A 22,099-nucleotide genomic window follows, 5' to 3' on the forward strand; every position below is an offset into this window, starting at 1 on the left:
ACAAAACTCTCTCAAATATTCTTTAAAAGCAGTGTTTATTAATCGTTGGAATGTAGCAGGGGCATTTGTTAAGCCAAAAGCCATCACACGAAATGCAAACACGCCAAATTCTGTGATGAAGGCAGTTTTAGCTTGGTCCTCTAGTGCTATCGTGATTTGGTTGTAGCCTGAGTACCCATCTAGAAAGCTATAAGCTTCCTTGCCTGCAACTCTTTCGAGTACATGTTCGGAATATGGTAGGGGGTAATGGTCTCTTCTAGTAGCTGCATTAACTTTTTTGAGGTCCACGCACACCCTGAGTTTCCCATTCTTTTTTGGCACGATAACTATTGGCGACACCCATTCAGAGTGTTCAATAGGATATATGAACCCACATTTGATAAGCTTTTCTAGTTCTTCTTGAATGATCTTTGCGTACTTAGGATTCAGCGGGTAGGGTCTTTGTTGTACGGGCTTCGCAGTGCTAATCATAGGGATTGTATGTTGGACCACAGAAGGCGGAACACCTTTCATATCATGGTATGTCCAAGCGAATACGTCCTTGAATTCCTTGAGAAGCTCTTTGAGGACCGCCTCTTCAACTTCTGTGAGGTCTTGGGCAATAAAAACAGGTTTTGATTCTTCACCGGGGTCAGCTAATTCTATTTCTTTAACTATTGCCGGACCATCATAGATTCCATTATTCCCATCGATAGGTATTCTTTGGGCTTTTGTGTACACAACCTTTGCTTCCCCTGTGGTGTAAGATTTGAAATGTTCTGGTGCAGGATGCAAGTCTGTGGATTCTGGTTGTGCGTTGGTTTGTGCTTCCATTTCTGCTTTCTTGTGTTGTCGAGCTAACTCTTGGTTTTGACGCCTCCTTGCAGTGCGGCTCAACTTTGGCTTGTCTATGATCTCTAATTGGGCTATGTCATGGGGTCGTGGTCTACACCACATAACATTTTGGAGATATTCACCCCAATTGTCTACCAATTTTCGATGAGCATCACATGCTCCTATATAACTGAGCCATTCTGCTGAGGATCTCTTCTTGTTTATCCTAGCACGTACATTGGCTCGATATCGACGCCTCTTAAGGTTTTTCTTTTTCTTATTTGAGACCTGCTTTTGATTTGCATTTAGATCTGGCTCACTAAAGGAGTCCTCGTTGGTGTCCTCTTCACTCTCGGAGGAGCTATCATCGGTTGATGTGCTCGGTCCTTCCGAATGTTTTGACTCTGAACTTGCTCCACTCTCTAATTCATGAGATTCAGAATCCGTTTCACTCTGGGAGTCAGTGTCCAAGTCGTGTTGGTCAAAGTCTTCTATTGAGCTATCGGTGTCACTGTCAGATTGGTCCACAATTGCCTTGCCCTTAGAAGATGCATGTATGGCACTTATCATGTTCAGAGGTGCAATTTGTGGTACCTCTTCCCCCTCTGGTGTAACCCAAGTGGTTCCTCTATTTCCCCAGGTCTCTATGGTTGCAGCTAGGTGTACCCAATCCACATTGTCCGACTCAGTCATCCCAGGTAGGATATCCATATAAGGAGAATCTTGGCCAATGTCTGTATCCTTCTTACAAGTGTAACAATATTGTAGTGGGGCCGAGTGAACTGTGGTGTCAGAGCGATGATCAATAATGGTTTTACTCCCTAAGGGGTGTACCTTACCAGTCACCAAATCCACTCTAAGGACAGAGTCTTGGAATTGCAAATAGACATGATTTTTAGACCAATCGTGAACCATTTGTGCTTCCCTCATGAATGGTCGTCCTAAAATCATTTCATATGACATAAGGTGTTTAGAGAAATCCATTACAATGAACGTATGTCGCACCTTGTATCCTAGAACTTTGATCTTAAGATCCTTGAGCATCCCCATAGGTTTGGCTATGGTACCATTTGCCATCTTTACCACAATGTTAGTAACACTGAGGCGGGGTTTTCCCATGGATTCCCAACAATCTTTTGTAACGATGCTAACTCCCGCACCACCATCAAGAATTCCCTTTATAGTTAATCCCTTGGTAGTGATGGGTAGGGTCGCATTAGACTCGTCGCCTTCAAAATACTGCCCTAATTCGTTAATGGGTACCTCGATCACAGACTCGTGTCCATCTAAGTCAAGTGATTGCACATGATTTTCCTCATCAATCATAATCGAGTCAGGCCTATTTGGTTGCGCAAACTGCGGTAATCCCGTTCGTAGCTCTCCGTTAAGGAATGCTCGAAGTGCAAGGAATAACTCAGGATCTCCATACAGCTTTGCTATGATCGTGGTTCGGACCTCAGAAGACATGAAGTCCACTAGTTTGGCAACATTCATTGGCGTTTTACAGGGTGTAGGTCCTTCACTAGGAACTGGTGAGGATGGAATCTCATATTCCTCAATGGGATCAGGTATTCCTTCGTTAAACATCCTTTCCAACAAGAAGGGTGTATGCTCACTTTCTGATGTCCCGTCCTCACTCCCTTCTTGGATGATACTAGATATGGCTAACGGTCTATGGTTCCTGTGGGGTGGATGAACTTGCGTGGAAAACACTGTGTCATGAATTTTGACATGCATGGGTTCTGGTTCTAGTTTCCTTTGAGTCTCCTCCACTAAACCTCTTAGATGTTTCACCTGCTCAATCTCGTCTACTGGGTTTGGGTACGTCCCAATCTTCTTTTTACGATTTTTCCCTTTTTGCCCCTGCGGTTTATCTTGGGGGTCTTGGATTGGATTTGGAAATACTTGTGGTGTTTTCAGAGGCTCTTTATGGTTTTCTCTTATTCGGTTTTCATTTGGTTCCATGTTACGGTTTTCTTTGTCGGTCTTTCCCTTTGTGGTATTGGTTCTAGTCTCCATTGTCTCGACTGAATCTGAATCATCCTCGAGGTCATTCATATACACGGGGTCATCTCCTGTTCCTATGTTTGTTTTGGAACTTGGCTTTGAATTTTCCGTATTCTGCGACTTCTTCCTTCGTGTCTTCTTTTTCTTTGCTTGGATAATTGATGCGGTATCTCTCTCTTCGAGGATATGGCTTGGCCCTTGAAGCATGGACCGTGTAATCGCATAAGTGGGTGTGACGGGTGGTATTGGCGATGTCACACTAGCAATTTCGACTAAATTTAGGGGTGTGATTTTAGGCGCATTTGGGTTATAGGGGCATTGGGCAATCAAGTGATCTATGCCACAACGATTACATGTGAGTATTGGCATTGCAGACGTGCTCCCTTGATTCACTTGCATATGTGCAGCATTCTTTTGCAGCCTAATAGGGCACTCCGCTGCTCGATGTGGTCCACCACACTCGTAGCATTGAAGAGGTGGCCTCCTAGCCTGGGTGTTGATATTTTGACCTCTGGATGCGAGAGCAGCAGCTTGATAAACCGGCTTGACTTGTCCCCAACAATCTTCCATGTAGTATATAGGACATTCTTCCAATGTATCAAGACCGTTGGCAATACTAGTGTCTATTTCCTCCTCACAGCTATCTGGATAAGCATTTGATGGCTCGCAACCCACTTGGTTCATAGGGGCGACTCTTGGATGCGGGGGCTGCGGTCCTAGCACAGGAGGTGGTAACGGTGTAGCTTGTACAACATTTTGAGATCTAGGGACCATGTGTTGCGGTAGTTGCTCAACAGGTGGAGTAGGCATCAATACAGGAGCTCGAGGCGCATCCGTCCAGGCTACAAGTGGTCTATTTGCCATCATACGTTTGATCATTAAACAATCCTTAGCTTGGTGACCATACCTACCACATGCGTTGCAAGTTCCATTAAATTTTACTCTAAACGTAGGGCACTCACTAGTGCTATGTGGACCTAAGCAAATGGAACACCATTGTTGCTCCCTTCTTGGATACATGTGACTATTTTGAGGGGGTCGATTATCCTTAAGAGACTCTTGGATTGCCTTGGTGAGGTCTGTCAAGAATGTCTCAAATACCTTTGGTTCATTGGCAATGGGCTTTGCAGTCATGGGTTCATACTCAATTGCTTGTGAGCTAGTGGATCCCGTGTCAGTAGACACCCTCATGCCTGCTATCATTAAGTTGTCCTCTAATTGGATTGCATTGGCAGTGACATCTTCCCAGGTTGTGATACCTCTAATCACTAGTCCATTATAGATTCCTTCATTCCTCAACCCTCGAATGAATCGATCAAGCAGTTGGTTATTGTTGAAGCGCTCATTTACAGGGCAACGAGAGTTTAAGTGCTTTAGACGACTAATGAAGTCCCTTACTGACTCTCCTTCCTTACGTTCGGCCTTCTGTAGCTGAGATGCTACACCCCAAAGCACACCTTCTCGTATGTACTCCTTTAGAAACAACCTTCGAAGGGTAGGGTAGATTGTTTTCTCGTCCACCCTTAGGGTTCTATACCAATCTCCAGCCTTCCCACTTAATGTCAAGCTTAAGGCATTGCACTTATGTAGTTCGTTGCGTTCCCCTAAGGAATCACATACTTGTTCAAACACTTCAATGTGTTTTCTAGCATCTTCGTCCCCATTGAATTTTTGCGTGAGTTTGGCAATTTGTACTGCCTTACTTCTAGGCTCTCTATCAGATGCATGACGCATATTTTCCGCGATAGATCGACCTATGGTTTGAGCAAACGCTGCCAAGTCACCTATGTGAGGAGGCAGGGCCGGTGGAGGTACTCTTGGAATCATATGTGGGAGAGGAACGGGTACCGGTCTTGGCATATGTGTAGATGATGCAGGATATGGAACATAACCGGGCATAGGTCCACTCGGATAAGAGCTAGGGAGCGGCACTCGAGGAGCATAAGCAAGTGGTACAATTGGAGGTGTGGGGGCCATGTGTGCATAAGGGGCTAGAGGCACATACGGTCGAGGCCCCATATTAGGTACTACGACACTAGGTAGTGGCACTGCGCTAACCGTAGATGTCATCGGTACATTCTCTCTCAGGCTTATCCCTGGAGTGAGCACTGTGTTTTCCTTGATAGAGGGTTGAGCCAAGTTAGGGAAGCTAAAGTTTTCGCTCGGAGGCTCAAATTGCATAGAGACCCCAGGTGAAATGACGTAAGATGGGTCCATGGGGCTCATTAGAGGAGTCTCCATTTGTGATAGAGTAGGCTGTTGAGCCTTGCTCGTATCCAGAAATCTCATGGGGCCAGTTGAGAGTATATTTACCCCTCGGTTTTGCCTTTCTGATTGAATAATGCCATGGATAACATTACAGATCATTTTCTGTTGATCTTCGATGCTCGTGGCACTAGAGGTGGATTGTACAATCTCTATCCATCCTACATGGTAGGCGTGGCCAGAGTGTAGATCCGTCAACACCTCAGTGTGGAGGTCGTATGTCCAATGATCATTAATGAACAATCCTTCTAGAGTCGACGTGTTAACGGTTTCTTGTGAGGTAGAAGCAATGTTGCTCCCCGTGGTTTTACTTGTCACCAACGGTACTCTAGAGGGAACTTCTGAAGGAGGCAGCTCAACAGGGCCTTCTTGGTAAGAAGTTGGTAGGATATCCACATGGACACTCTTTGGGGGTGTGGGGTCCACGTGCGATGTGAAAGGAGAGTCCACTTCCCCACCCCCTTCGTGTGCTTCATTTGCATCAGGTTCCGAGCGAGTAGCTCTACCTAATGTTTCCATGAAACGGCTAAACATACTAGTACTAGGCTGTGGAGCTTCGGGAGGTGCATGGCCTTCTCTCTCAGTGTTTTGGGTAGGGTATGCTTCCATGATTTTTGAGTCGGAGGAGGAGTCACTAGCGGCTATTTTAGGGTCTTGGGTGGTGCTACCTTGTGTCCCCGCTGAGGGTCTAGATCCTATCGTGGATGGGTAATGGGTGTCCGTATGAATAGAGGCACTCTCAATATGCTCGTGTTCTAGCACTCGTCCAGAGCGTAAGTGCATGTGCTTTTGATACCCTAAGGTGTCAAAAAGCTGCTCTAGGAGGCCTTGTGACTAGTTTTTAGCGTGTTTTTTGTTTGTTTTTTTGCTAGATTTTTTAAAGCGTGTCGTGGAATGGGCCGTGTGATAGCTCGAAACGAGCGTATCGGTCAGAGGGTCGTGCCGTGCTTTACAGCCCTCCGTTTGGTCACTCTATGCCCTCGGAATCCCTAAAACTGTCAATTTCCAGTAGGGAACTAGGCCCAAACTAGAAAGTCTAAGGATGCAAGTGGGAAGAGAAAGGAGGAGAGTGGAGGACTTGTCCCACATGCTCTCATTCTCTCTTGAGGGAGTAGGGTATATATATAAGAGTGAGTCTAGTATATATCATAAGATTGAGGACTGAGGCCTGGGCCTGGGCTTGGGCTTGGGCTTGGGCTTGGGAAAACGATCCCGATCTATCTTTTATACAAACCAACCCGTACGATTTTATACCTCACGTTTTTTATTTTCGAAAAATTTCGCCGCCCGCTCACTCGCGTTTTTAATTTCCGAAATTTTTTTTTCAAATTAATTTTTTTTTTAATTGTTTTTTTTTTGCAGAAATACAGAAATTGAAAACGCAGGTATGCAGAAAATGCAGAAAAAACGCAGAAATTGCAGAAAATTGACAGAAATGCGGAAAATTGCAGAAATTGAAAACGCCGAACTTGAAAACGCAGAAACTGCAGAAATTGAAAAAACGCAGACAATAGCAAAAATTGAAACTTGACAGCAAATGCAGAAAAATGCAAAAAACAGAAACCTTCCACACACTCCTTCCCTGCCTTTCCTATGATAGAAATTGCACCACAAGGAAGCGTAAAGTGCTAACCGAGCTTAGTGTAGGGCATATCCCCGGCAGCGGCGCCAAAAATGTGCGCTCCTTGCCGCACTGTCGAAGCAAGGGACTTGCCAATACACCGTGTGCGAGCCACAAACGGCTCCAAGCACACAACAAGCCTAAACTAGCAAGCTCAAGAAAACAAAGGGTATGTCACTCACCGCTCTACGCTCGCCTTCGTGGTGGATTCCTCGCCGCGATGAGGAAGAAGCTGCAGTCGTGCCGCGCTCAACCGCTTCGCCGCCGTCGTGCCTTTGTAATGCTCGATCACACACACACTCTCCCTCTCTCTCTCTCTCACACACACACACACAAGGAGGTGAAGAAGAAGAAGATGGAGATGGAGCAAGAGCACTCTTCAATTGCACAAATGAGAGAATGAGTAAAAATTAGGTTTAGTTGGCTTTTATAGGAGCTCACCCCATTCACACTTGGGTGCCCATGCTTAACCAACTAATCCCTTGAATGTCCAAGTTAAAGTGCGCCTCTCATTGGCGATCACTCTACCTTTCCCTATTGGTCCGACAAGCCCGGTACCTGACTCTACCAAATACATAATACGCGTCCGTCGTAGGTGATGGGTGTCCGTGAGCCGTGAGGGTTAACAGCTTGGTATGAAGCTACACTTTATACAGCTATGGAAAGACATTGACATGCATGCAACAAATACCTTATGCATCTTACGTATGGGGCTTTCAAGTTTCCTTAAGTTGGCATTCTTTTTTGGAGCCTTGACAAGAGGCTCATCCTGACCATAAATTAATCACCAACATAGCAAAGAAGAGAATATCAAAATCACAATATCCTTCTTATTAAAGCTAGCCAAAGAGTGAATTCTTAACTATATTACTATTGTGATAGCCACAAAATTCTTCTCATCCTTCATGAGCAATATCTCCCCGTCCTCAACAATCATGATCTCCCTTGGTATAAGAGCATTATTGTAACCATCCTCTCTCTCCATGTCTCTCTTTTTATCTTCTATGTTCTCCTCCTCACTTTGACTTTTGGCATGTTGTGACTAAACAAAATCATTCATGGAAAATGATTTATATAATAAACACAATTGTAGCAAAAAAAATGCAAATATTCTTGTAAGAAAAGGAATAAAGTTGGTTAAACTTACCATTGCATCATAGCCTTTTACAATTCTAGCTTGCATCTTTGCGATGCACTTTGGCATGCCTCTTTCCCACTCACCATTTGATCTTTAAATATTCTTCCAACCACTCCTTGTAGGGCATCTTTCCATTACAACAGAAAAAGAGCCATCTTTTTTCAGCACCCTTGTGTAGATCCTTAAGGTGATGTTTTCTTGCAAGCTTTATCCGAGTGTCCATGCTTGTGAATCTTGTCTTTGCTTGACTCCTATGGGACCGTGATGTAGAGGGTAAAGGAGGTTTTTGGCTATTCTTTGGTCTATCGACTGATCTATGCGGGATATCAATGGTGATACCGTGGCACTCTTTGACATGGTAAATGAGCTTGGCACGCTTTTTCCATGCCTTGCTCCATTGGGGACAACTCTTATAAACACAACAATATCATATGAAAGCCCCATCTCTCTCCCTCAATGCCTCAACATAGTATTGAAATCCCTATGCCAATGATAGAGTTCACATGATCGTCACATTTTTATTCTACTAAGTCTATAGTTTCCTTTCTTTGTCATAAGAAAGTAATATGCAATCATGTCAAGGTTTTCTTTGATTCTCAAATTTTGATCTCTCTCTCTCTCTCTCTCTCTCTCTCTCTCTCTCTCTCTCTCTCTCTCACACACACACACACACACACACACACACACACAGAGTAAGCGAGTAACATACCATAAGCTGCATTGAGGAACCTTCTTCCACTTGTGCATGCAAGAAAGACTTAGCTGCTCCATCCATGTTGACCATTTCAGCCTCTTGCACACCTCCGTCTCTCGATGCCGCCACTCCGTCCTTCACATTGCCTTGTTTGATTCTCTCTCTCTCTCTCTCTCTCTCTCTCTCTCTCTCTCTCTCTCTCTCTCTCTCTCTCTCATCGCCCATTGTTGCCCCTCTTCTTTGATGTTTGTGCACCCAAGAAGGTGCCCCACGCTTGCTCTTTCCATGAGCTTTGATTGCTTCCTCCAATGACTCCATTTTGCCACTTCTATTTATGGATTCTTTGTTGATAGCTCAGTGAGAAACCCTCCCCTATGCTAAATCTAGCAATCTCCTTTGCCCAAGGCCAACCAACCCTTGCAAATGTTGCATAGATTGTTGCACCTAGGTCATCCACCAGCTCGTCTCAAGAGCCCCTTTTTCACCGCATGCCCCTCATCCCTCTAGCGTCCCCTCTCAACTCCTCATCATGCTTCCCCTTCCCCCCTTGCCTTTGCGTAACAAGCCCTATCTCGGCACATGCAACAGCCCCCCCTCCAAAAATGTTAAAACGTCGGACGACCAGTCTCCTTTGATCAATCTCCACCGTCGATTCCCTCCCACCCTGCCCGTGTCAAATAGTGACGAGATCTCACAATAGACATTAGGAAAATTTTGAACTCATTTTTGGGCCTTTTAAGAGTGCCACATCATCAAAGTTGTACAAAAGAAAGCAACCTGGTAGACCCCTCTAAATATTGCTTAGAACCCCATGATATGACCTATCATTGGAAAGTTCTTGAAAAATGGATTCTAAAGAGCCATGGTCTGATAAGTTTGGATGACTTCTATGAAAGTTATGCCAGTTTTTTTCAATCAGCCAGGTTTTGTTACCGTTACGGTAATCTAAAATCACCTTTTTCTAGATCTACATGAAGGCAATGTCCGATACATGCATGCTATATATCAATAGATAGCATTTGAAGACTAGATTCTAAATATCCAACCTCCGATAAGTTTGGATGTTATTTGCAAAAAATTTATCGATCCCCACTTTTTGAAAGCTATGCCACATCAACAATTCTTACAAGGCCCATTTTTTAGTCCAAGATTTTCCTGATGGGTATTAGCCTTGTATTCCAAAAATGCAAAATAGATGACTAAATCCCAGATTTCCAATCATCTTCAACAACTAAAACAATGCCACAATTTTCATAGGAGTGGTCCTATAAGGGGGTCCCCACACGCATAGCAGTAACTGTTATAGGTTACCCCCCCCCCCCCCCAACAAAAAAACAACACCCTCAAGAAGTGAAAATGCAAATGACCATTCTCTTTGCAATCACACGTCAAAAAGAAGCCTTCAGTTTTGTGAACACTCCAATTTTCCATTCATTTAAAACATTTGGATTTGAATTTATGCCTTTTCCCAAGGATGAAAGAGATAAGATTGAGACTCTAGAGAGAATACAAAGTGATACTTTTGAGATCAAATTCCAATCACTTCAGCATTGATAAATGCACGAGTTAGAATTTCAAGGATACGGAGGATCCCAAGGTGTATCACAGAAATGGGTGCCTCATTGAGGCGTAGTTAGCCTACCCCCCTTTTTCAAATAGCAATAACAAATATTTTTTGTGTGTACATGAGGTGATGGAGGTAACTCTAACCATATATTTGATTACCCCCTCCGTGCGGGGGTTACCTAAGGTACCCTAGAGGGGAGGGGGGTAACTATGGGGATACGTGACACTGGTCGGACTTCCTCTCATGCCGTACACACATGTGAAGCAGAGGGATAAGATGCCCAAATTCAAACTGAACCCTTTTGAGGTGTAGTTAACTCATAATTGTTACCGCCTCCAGATGGGAATACCCCAAATAGCTCATCATGACCTAGCCAAACATACATCGATCATTCAATGTGTACATAATGATATAGGGTAGCCTAGCTTGACCATGAAGGGGTTGTCTCAAGGAGACAAACATTGATGGATGAAACTTTCGAGTACCATATATCTATATGAGTTGTCTTTGGAGAGGGTTGGAGGCTTGCTCAATATAAGGGGTAGTCACACGAGGCATATTAGTTATTAGTAGCTTTACTTGATAACTATGCCTTTGGCACGGTCATGTGAGGCAAGGATAGTAGCATAGTATAGCTATACCTCACGTATTATAACTAGGCCAAAATCAGCATAGTTGCACAAATTAGAGGGTTAAAGCATGCCGCAACTTTTTCTTTAAAACTCTGTTGGAAGTTCTATGGCCTTCTAGGAGTCAGCAACGTTATTGTGTCCCCACTGTCCTACGTTTAGCTCCGCCCCCCGCATTCTCTTGTGTACTACTTTTGAGCTCTCATCAGTAGCAATGCATCATGAAGACGACCTACACCTACCTGTAAAATGGGGAAAGAGTGTCGAACATGACCATGACAAGATTCTCCATTGTTTTCCCTTTCCTTGCCTCCATTTCCACGATATGCTATAAAACAACAACACAATAGGTATTCCACCATTACATGCTTTGTGTGTGTACGGTGTGTGTGTGTGTGCACGCATGCACATGTGCACATACACACATTGGAAAATAGGTTGTCAGAGAACTAGCAAGGAGTCTCATTGACTATGTACTTGATGTAATATCCTACTTAATTTCTCAACTTTTGACCACATTAGGACCATGAGTTCTCCATACACACATTCATCTCCCAACCACAATGTGGACTCTCAATCGATGTATCTTGTGAGCTCTTTATCTTGCTTTACCAAGCATATGTACATGCAGTGAAAGTTGCTAGTGTAGTGTTAGCTATCGGGTTGTGATAAGTGCTAGTAAGTGAGTGTTTTGAACCACATGTTTTATATAACTTAAACTTATGTACAAAAATAAAATTTTTGGCCAAATATTTAAAAAATTGAGGTCTTGGTTAATTGTACCTCTTCCATTCTTTTTTATGCAATTTTTTGCCCTTGACTACCCTTTTCAATGTGTAGACGCTTCGTCACAATTTGATGTTCACGTCAATTTTACACATAGAGGTGCATAGATTTGAATTTTATGATCCTAAAGACATTTTTTACAAAAAATGAAGAGAACATTTTTGGCTTGATATGAAAGGACCTAAGAAAATGCAAATGACCATTCTCTTTGCAATCACACGTCAAAAAGAAGCCTTCAGTTTTGTGAACACTCCAATTTTCCATTCATTTAAAACATTTGGATTTGAATTTAGGCCTTTTCCCAAGGATGAAAGAGATAATATTGAGACTAGAGAGAGAATACAAAGTGATACTTTTGAGATCAAATTCCAATCACTTCAGCATTGATAAATGCACGAGTTAGAATTTCAAGGATACGGAGGATCCCAAAGTGTAACACGGATTTGGGTGCGTCATTGAGGCGTAGTTAACCTACCCCCCTTTTTCAAATAGCAATAACAAATATTTTTTGTTGTACATGAGGTGATGGAGGTAACTCTAACCACATATTTGATTACCCCCCTCTGCGCGGGGGGTACCTAAGGTACCCCAGAGCGGAGGGGGGTAACTATGGGGATACGTGACATTGGTGGGACTTCCTCTCATGCCGTACACACATGTGGAGCAGAGGGATAAGATGCCCAAATTCAAATTGCACCCTTCTGAGGTGTAGTTAACTCATAATTGTTACCGCCTCCAAGTGGGCATACCCCAAGTAGCTCAACATGACCTAGCCAAATATACATGGATCATTCAATGTGTACATAATGATATAGGGTAGCCTAGCTTTGACCATGAAGGGGTTGTTTCAAGGAGACAAACATTGATGGATGAAACTTTCGAGTACCATATATATTTATGAGTTGTCTTTGGAGAGGGTTGGAGGCTTGCTCAATATAAGGGGTAGTCACACGAGGCATATTAGTTATTAGTAGTGAGGCGGTCTGGGGTGGGCAACAAGAAGAGTGGCCTCTAAGCACCCTTCTAGGCTCGTGTGCTGCTCAATTGCGTTGGGGTTGGAAAAAAACAACAAACACACACACAAACCCACAACCTAAGCGTACACAAATTTGGGGCACCACCTAGTTTTGGATGCGAACTAGGACGCGTAAAGAGAGAGAGAGAGAGAGAGAGAGAGAGAGAGAGAGAGAGAGAGAGAGAGAGATGGAGAGAGAGAGTGATCGGGCTGCTTTGAAATGTATCAGCACTGCTCAAGCAAACACAATTATATATGTAAGAAAGAGAGAGAAGAGGGAGGGGATGCTTTTTGCATTAATACCTTCTTACAAATCTGTCATGACCAATCAAAGTGAGATTAGTGTTTGTTCAACATAGCTTGAGTAAATTACACCACAACACATCTCAAGAAAAGCCACCCCAATGACTGTCTTAAGGCCAAGGGAGTCCTCTCCACCTTGTCGCCCTCTTACAGTACGTGGGATTTATGGCTAAATTGATGACAACACCCAGAGACAAGCTATCAAGAGCTTAAAAAAACACCAAGACACTTACACATCATTGTTGTCCATTACTTCACGTTGGAAGAGAGACAAAGTATACAAGCTTAGTCCAGATCCACCCTCCTTGATTCAGCAAATGTTGGGCTTACACTAGTAGGAGAAATGATAGATTTCCAACTCTCAATTGAATGATCACTCTCTCTCTTACAATGGCATAGATTTTCCTTGCTAATCACCCCTATTACAACACATGCACATGCATAAGGCAATGAGCTTCCACTCAAGAGCTCCTTCTAGAGAGGTTGAGCTTGGCTTCTCAAGCTATAGCATAGTGCTCTTGCTTATGACTCCCCCTTTTTGTGCTTGCTACACCATCCTTTTATAGAAATTTTGAGGGCTAGGGTTACTCCTCTAGCCATGGTTGGGTTAGATTTTCAGCACTTATATATTTTCGTTTTCTTGGAATTATCAAGAAGTTGGTGGGGATAGATGAAGAACAGAGAGAGGAGAGAACTAGAAATGATAGAACTTTTCATAGTAGGTTAGTGTTAGTAAATTAGTAGAGTTAGTATTTTTATTAATTTACAAATGGAATTGGATATTTACAATGGAAGTGTCCATATAGGATTCAAATAAGGAAGAAAAAACTCTTACTAGGTAAGAAAATATGGATTTCTTACAATGTTGATGCTCCAAGTGTCTTGAGTAGGGTCAATTTTGACGCTTGTTGACGGTTTACTAGCTTTGACGGTACATTTTTTCTCCACTCTTGACCTTCCTTGAAAGACAAGGTAAGTGAACATGAGTAATCAATCACCATGATGCTTTCTTTCAAGAGAAGAGGTTGAATTTTGTGGTTTTTATTGATAGGTATGGGTAATATGGATGAGGAAAAATGAGACTAGGTGGTCAATTTTGGAATGGAAGTGTGTGTAGGAGACATGAGTTCACCGTGGTTTCTCTTATTCTTGAAGGTTGAGAAGAAGGTGAGTAGGGTGCATAGTGGAGTGGTGAGAGAGGTGGGGATGATGAGTGGAGAAGTGTGTGTGAAAGAGGAAAATGATAAAGTGAAAGAGAGTGTGGCCGCATAGCATGGGCAAACTGGGGTCCACTAATAAAATCATAGCTCACAGCTCGTAGCTCAAAAAAATATGAAAAAAATTTGAGGTAAAAGTTCAGGCCACGAGCTACAACTTTTGTTTGTACCACCGTTTCAAATTCGGGGAGCATGTGATCTTTAAAAATTCAACAAAACCGACTGTTTTTTTCCACTGCACAAAGTCCTTGTGAGGTTCTTCTTTGGAAGATTCTTTTGAATACCTCCAAGAGTGAGACCCCCATGGTGCATGCATGCATGCCACATACCCTTGACCTTATTTGGTAGGTCTATAATTGAAGATATTGTTGAGATCATGATATAAGTGAATAGTACAACTAAGAAAATCAAATATTGAGGGGTCTAAAAAATATGTACATGTCAAATATAAATAATATAGGTGGAAAAAATATAAAGGGGTAAAAATAAATCTCTCTCATTATAATTCTACCATAAAAAAATGAATATTTTTGGTGGTCTAATTTATGAGAGTAATAGAGAATAGATGTAGGAAAGAAAAAATCACAATAGTGAAAAAGTATACACATAAATAGAACTAGTTTTTGTGGATTTTTGTTGGGATGGAGTTACACCAAAAATAAGAGAAGCTTGCATGAAATTATTTTTATATGGATAAAGAGTATGAACAATGGTAAGAAAAAAATATGGTAATGGTGAGTCAATGTACATAGCATAAATAACACACCATAGGTAGAAATATTTAAATAAATACCAAAATAATTATGAAAAATCCTTTTATTTAGGCCCTATATACAATGAAATATTTACATACAAATGGGCCATAATATACCTATATTTTTTATTTCTATTATTTTTTTGGCTCAACTAGCGCAGTGACTAGCTAGCTAAGGGTTTTTAAGAAAATATGGAGAAAGTCCCTAACTCACACACGCCTATGTACAGTGAAATGGTAGGGATAACCAAAATGTTTGAGTGATTTGATAGGGTGAGTTAGCTTACTATGGCAATTGTGGAAAGCCGAAAAATGGCTATCATTAGCCTCGCCCCCTTAGATAATGGTACATTCATGTACCATTTATCCGACCATACAACATGTAGATTGTGTAACGTCTGTCTTTGTCTGCTCTTATCTTTGAAGAACCTTTGTTGTATGATTAAAAAACCTTGTGTGATATGAAAGGTTCTGAGAGCCAATAGCACGATGTAATGAAGTGTCTGAGTAAACCTCCTTCATTGAGAAAGTTTCCATAAGCACCCCCTAGGATGAAAGATCTTGAAATATCTTTCCCAATGAGAGCTGTATGGTATGGAATCACTTACTGATTTTGGGTTGAAGAAACTTGTAGATTTTATTGTTGTCCATCATTGCATCTATAACTATGAATGTGATATAAAAGATTGGTTGCTCTTCCTCCTGTGTAAAGTTGACGTATCTGCTACGATCTTCAAGAGCTTGTATGAGCAAATTCCTGAACTGTAGCTCAAAAAATTCATTCAACCTAGGTAGTCTCATCAAGTCAAAAATTCTATGACCTTCATGATTTAGGAAAGCTTGATCCATGCTTCCAACTGCTATTGGAAGATATTGCAAATAGAGTACCACATAAGTAGATAATAGACGAAGGTTTCTATTGCTTCCAACACATTGGAAGAGAATAGATTTTGGTACTGATTGATGAAATATCCACATGTAGCAATAAACAAGTTTTTCATCTATGATGAAGACCATAAGCATCACAATGTGTGACCTCCATACACCAAAGAACCAAATGTAGAAGGTTTGGAAACATATGTTCATCACCAAGTATTCATGTCCTCTTCCGCTTAAGAAGGTATGGTGCCCCCGATGAAAGGTATATGTGAAGAGAGGAGAAGTTGACTTTGAAGAGGTGAAACCCAATGTGAAGATGATTGGGGCTTCAAAAGTTTGGATTTTCTTGCTAAGAGATTGTCCCATGAATGAAGAGCAACCCACTAAAACACCATTGGAGAGAATGATACCCTTCTGACAGTTTCCTTTTATGATTTTATTTTTTACTACTCTCCCATGTTCTTCATCCCCTTCTAAGACCCCCCTTTGACAAGGTTGTAACTCCTCACATTGTACCACCTCAAGTGTTGATGGATTACTGTTTGATTTTGTGAAAAATTTGGCTTCTTGCATGATAGGTTCCTCCGTGCTTAACATACAGGGGTCATACCAATGCTTTTCAACATCCTCAAACACTTCTTGAAGATTATCCACACATGGATTCAACTCACACTCTTCTACTTTGTTTTGGAGTTGGCATTCCATGTACACAATAATCTCTTTATGATCAATGTGGTCTATGATCTTTCCACCTATGATTTCATCTTCTTCTTTACTCTCTTCTTTTAGAAAAGATACACTCTCATAACATTCCATAAGATCAAGGTTACCTTCAAGGTCTTCATTCTCCATAGAGTCATGTTGCACAAAAGCTTCGTCTGCTCGGCGGACTAGAAATTGATCCTCCACCAAAAGGTTGGATGTATCCATTATTGAATCATCAATGCCATTTGAGATATCTTGTGTCGATTTTTGCATGCTTGTGATAAAGGTAGAAGAAAGAGATTCCACATTTGAATCTTGGCCACACACTTTAGCACTTGAATAATCAGTTGGCATGTAAGTAACTTCTTCAACATTTGTCGGAGTAGAAGGAGACAAGTATGGCAAAGGAGATGAATCCTTGGTAGAAACACTTTCATGATGGTTGGTTCTTCCAGCATGATGGAAACCATTTTTGATGTAGAAGTACTTGTGAAACTTCCTTCAGGCAATAGTGACCGCTTCTTCAAAGGTAGAGGGTCCACTACAAGTAACCTTAGTCTTTAGGAAAGGAGACAAACCCGAAATAAATTGCTCCATTTTAACATAATATGGAAATGTAGAACTAAACCCACGTCCTCCCCATTCACGAGAAAAAATATCCTCATAAGCATAGTAGTCTTCACCATGTTGTTGAAGTTTTCCTAATGAAGCCCATGCTTTCTCCATTGTTGGAAATTTAGAGAATCTGGTCTTCAAAGCTTTGGAAATTTGGGTATACCCATCTTCATTCTGAGAAGACATACTCCAAAACCATTTCTCACCGTTGCCTCTAAGGCATAGCAATAGAAAATCCCCTTTTTCAATGTCATCCCTTTTACCAAGGATACGACAAACCATTCTAAAATCAGTAAGAAAATCATCAACATCTTCTTCTAGATTTCCGAAGAAGATTGGGATATCATCAAAGGTATAGCGTGTCATAGTCTCTCAATGCTAAAACCACACAAAGATTAGTTCCAAACAATCATTTTCTTTCATGCCATCGACTAACTACACAAAGTTTTGAAAGGTCTTTCAACATGAAATCTAGATTCTTATGTGAAAATGTTTTTTCCTTTCTTATGTTATGCTAATCCAAACCATATGATAGATCAATTTTTGTTGCCTTGAAATTAAAATCGGGGTTTCATGATTCATATAATCTACTTGATTATGCTCAAATTCAAGCATTCATGCAATACGACAACAATAAGCACAAAGTCATTCCTCAGTGGGGGCACCAATTTGAGGCGGTCCGAGGCAGGCAACAAGAAGAGTGGCCTCTAAGCACCCTTCTAGGCTCCCGTGCTGCTCAATTGGGTTGGGGTTGGAAAAAAACAACAAACACACACACAAACCCACAACCTAACCCTACACAAATTTGGGGTACCACCTAGTTTTGGATGCGAACTAGGACGCATAAAGAGAGAGAGAGAGAGAGAGAGAGAGAGAGAGAGAGAGAGAGAGAGAGAGAGAGAGAGAGAGAGAGAGTGTGTGTGTGCTCCGGATGCTTTGAAATGTATCGGCACTGATCAAGCAAACACAATTATATATGTAAGAAAGAGAGAGAAGAGGGAGGGGATGCTTTTTGCATTAATACCTTCCTACAAATCTGTCATGACCAATCAAAGTGAGATTAGTATTTGTTCAATATAGCTTGAGTAAATTACACCACAACACATCACAAGAAAAGCCACCCCAATCACTGTCTTAAGGCCAAGGGAGTCCTCTCCACCCCGTCTCCCTCTTACAGTATGTGGGATTTATGGCTAAATTGATGACAACACCCAGAGACAAGCTATCAAGAACTTTAAAAAAACACCAAGACACTTACACATCATTGTTGTCCGTTCCTTCAAATTGGAAGAGAGACAAAGTATCCAAGCTTAGTCAAAATCCACCCTCCTTGATTCAACAAATGTTGGGATTACACTAGTAGGAGAATTGATAGATTTCCAACTCTCAATTGAATGATCACTCTCTCTCTTACAATGGCATAGATTTCACTTGCTAATCACCCCTATTACAACACATGCACATGCATAAGGCAATGAGCGTCCACTCAAGAGCTCATTCTAGAGAGGTTGAGCTTAGCTTCTCAAGATAAAGCATAGTGCTCTTGCTTATGACTCCCCCTTTTTGTGCTAGCTACACCATCCTTTTATAGCAATTTTGAGGGCTAGGGTTACTCCTCTAACCATGGTTGGGTTAGATTTTCAGCACTTATCTAATTTCTTTTTCTTGGAATTATCAAGAAGTTGGTGGGGATAGATGAAGAAGAGAGAGAAGATAAGTGGAAGTGATAGGACTTTTCATAGTAGGTTAGTGTTAGTAAATTAGTAGAGTTAGTATTTTTATTAATTTACAAATGGAATTGGATATTTACAATGGAAGTATCCATATAGAATTCAAATAAGGAAGAAAAACCTCTTAATAGGTAAGAAAATATGGATTTCTTATAATGTTGATGCTCCAAGTGTCTTGAGTAGGGTCAATTTTGATGCTTGTTGACGGTCCACTAGCTTTGACGATACATTTTTTCTCCACTCTTGACCTTCGTTGAGAGCCAAGGTAAGTGAACATGAGTAATCAATCACCATAATGCTGTCTTTCATGAGAAGAGGTTGAATTTTGTGGTTTTTATTGATAGATATGGGTAATATGGATCATTGAGGTCAAAGTTCAGGCCACGAGATACAACTTTTGTTTGTATCACCTTTTCAAATTTGGGGAGCATGTGATCGTTAAAAATTCAGCAAAACCGACTGTGTTTTTCCACCGCACAAAGTCCTTGTGAGGTCCTTCTTTGGAAGATTCTTTTGAATACCTCCAAGAGTGAGACCCCCATGGTGCATGCATGCATGCCACATACCCTTGACCTTATTTGATAGGTCTATAATTGAAGATATTGTTGAGATCATGATATAAGTGAATAGTACAACTAAGAAAATCAAATATTCAGGGGTCTAAAAAAATATGTACATGTCAAATATAAATAATATAGGTGGAAAAAATATAAAGGGGTAAAAATAAATCTCTCTCATTATAATTCTACCATAAAAAAATGAATATTTTTGCTGGTCTAATTTATGAGAGTAATAGAGAATAGATGTAGGAAAGCAAAAATCACAATAGTGAAAAAATATACACATAAATAGAACTAGTTTTTTTGGATTTTTGTTGGGATGGAGTTACACCAAAATTAAGAGAAGCTTGCATGAAATTATTTTTATATGGAATAAAGAGTATGCAAAATGGTAAGAAAAAAATATGGTAATGGTGAGTCAATGTACATAGCATAAATAACACAACATAGGTAGAAATATTTAAATAAATACCAAAATAATTATGAAAAATCCTTTTATTTAGGCGCTATATACAATGAAATATTTACACACAAATGGGCCATAATATACTTATATGTTTTATTTTTATTATTTTTTTGGCTCAACTAGCGCAGTGACTAGCTAGCTGAGGGTTTTTAAGAAAATATGGAGAAAGTCCCTAACTCACACACGCCTATGTACAGTGAAATGTTAGGGATAACCAAAATGTTTGAGTGATTTGATAGGGTGAGGTAGCTTACTATGGCAATTATGGAAAGCCGAAAAACGGCTATCAGTAGCTTTACTTGATAACTATGCCTTTGGCGCGGTCATGTGAGGCAAGGATAGTAGCATAGTGTAGCTATACCTCACGTATTATAACTAGGCCAAAATCAGGATAGTTGCACAAATTAGAGGGTTAACACTAGAATGGTAACCTAACAGGACATAAAAGTGTCCTTTCAGGGTTTTGGGAAAAATTTCCAAAACCATAGTAGATCCACTCATTTTGAAAAATCCTTTCATGAGCTTATAGTTCAATAACTACTACATATGGAAAAAATGAGAAACTTGTAATTTTTCTCATCCCTTGGTCACTACAAGCCTCCAAAGTTGATGGACCAGTGCATTTTGCCAAAAACAACAATTTCTTACGGTTGGTTGCATATAAATAAGACTGGGGATTTTTGTAGGACATGAGATAAAATGCCCTGTTAACTTCAATGGGTTGGTGACCAAAACATATGGTTGCATTTACCTCACTAATGTTTTTTTGGTAAAAAAAAAAGGTACAAAAAAGTTGCATTTTTGCCATTCTGCGGACCTATCATCAAAGTTTCTATAGTCACGCTCAATACAGATACTATATACATGTTTTCTTAGTTTCCTTTGGGCCGTTGTATTTAAAAGGATCCATGGAGCATGTCAAAAGGATAATGGATCTCTTACAATTGGAACCTGGGGGGCAATGATAAAGTGCTAAATACAGCAAACATGAAAAAACTAGGTTTATCATTATGACCTCTAGAAACCCATAAAAACTACTCAATATCTAGCCAAGTTTGTAGTCTATGATTAGATATGGTTACTACCTACAAAATACACACAATTGGCCTAAGAAATTAGAAATATTGAGAAAGCTATACTTGCTACTCTAAAATGTATCGTATTCTTCAGCAATCAAAAAACTCAACCATCATCATATATTATGCTATATAGCATATTATGTCCCCCAAAACTCAAGGAAGATTAGTTTTATGTTATACATGACACTTACACAATCAAAATTGAATTTGGATATCAAGAAAGCCACCAAAAAAATCGTAAAAGTGCTAATTTTGGCCAAAAAACAGGATTATGGAATTCTTATAAATTGGTCATAACTTTCAATTTTAACACTTAGCTCTCCCTACAAGCATCAAAACATGTTGAGAACTATGAAGGCCTAACCTCTAGCCATCTAAACCTCACAAACATGAAGTTTAGAGTGGTATAGTTGCCAAAAATTGAAAAAAGCCCAAAAACAGGGCCGGTTTTTTCACACGGTTTAGGTTCAAAAATGTTGTGCAAGAGTAAGGTTAATGGTGAGATCAATACTCAAAAAAAAATGTTAGGTTTTTTTCAACTCATAAGGCAACTTTGTGGATATATAGAACCTAGAAATTCATTTTCATACTCTTCAAATAATTCAAGCAAAATGGTCACTTAATAGGACACAAAAGTGTCCAAGGACATAAAAGTGTCCTGTTACCATTCTAGTGTTAAAGAATGCCGCAACTTTTTCTTTAAAACTCTGCTGGAAGTTCTATGGCCTTCTAGGAGTTAGCAACGTTATTGTGTCCCCACTATCCTACGTTTAGCTCCGCCCCCCGCATTCTCTTGTGTACTACTTTTGAGCACTCATCAGTAGCAATGCATCATGAAGATGACCTACACCTACTTGTAAAATGGGGAAAGAGTCTCAAACATGACCATGACAAGATTCTCCATTTTTTTCCCTTTCCGTGCCTCCATTTCCACGATATGCTATAAAACAACAACACAAATGGTATTCCACCATTACATGCTTTGTGTGTGTACGGTGTGTGTGTGTGTGCATGCATGCACATGTGCGCATACACACATTGGAAAATAGGTTGTCAGAGCACTAGCAAGGAGTCTCATTGACTATGTACTTGATGTAATATCCTACTTAATTTCTCAACTTTTGACCACATTAGGACCATGAGTTCTCCATACACACATTCATCTCCCAACGACAATGTGGACTCTCAATCGATTTATCTTGTGAGCTCTTTATCTTGCTTTAGCAAGCATATGTACATGCAGTGAAAGTTGCTAG

Source organism: Adiantum capillus-veneris, chromosome 28, assembly GCF_014529385.1.
Source record: "Adiantum capillus-veneris isolate H3 chromosome 28, ASM1452938v2, whole genome shotgun sequence".
In the NCBI taxonomy this organism is placed as follows: domain Eukaryota; kingdom Viridiplantae; phylum Streptophyta; class Polypodiopsida; order Polypodiales; family Pteridaceae; genus Adiantum; species Adiantum capillus-veneris.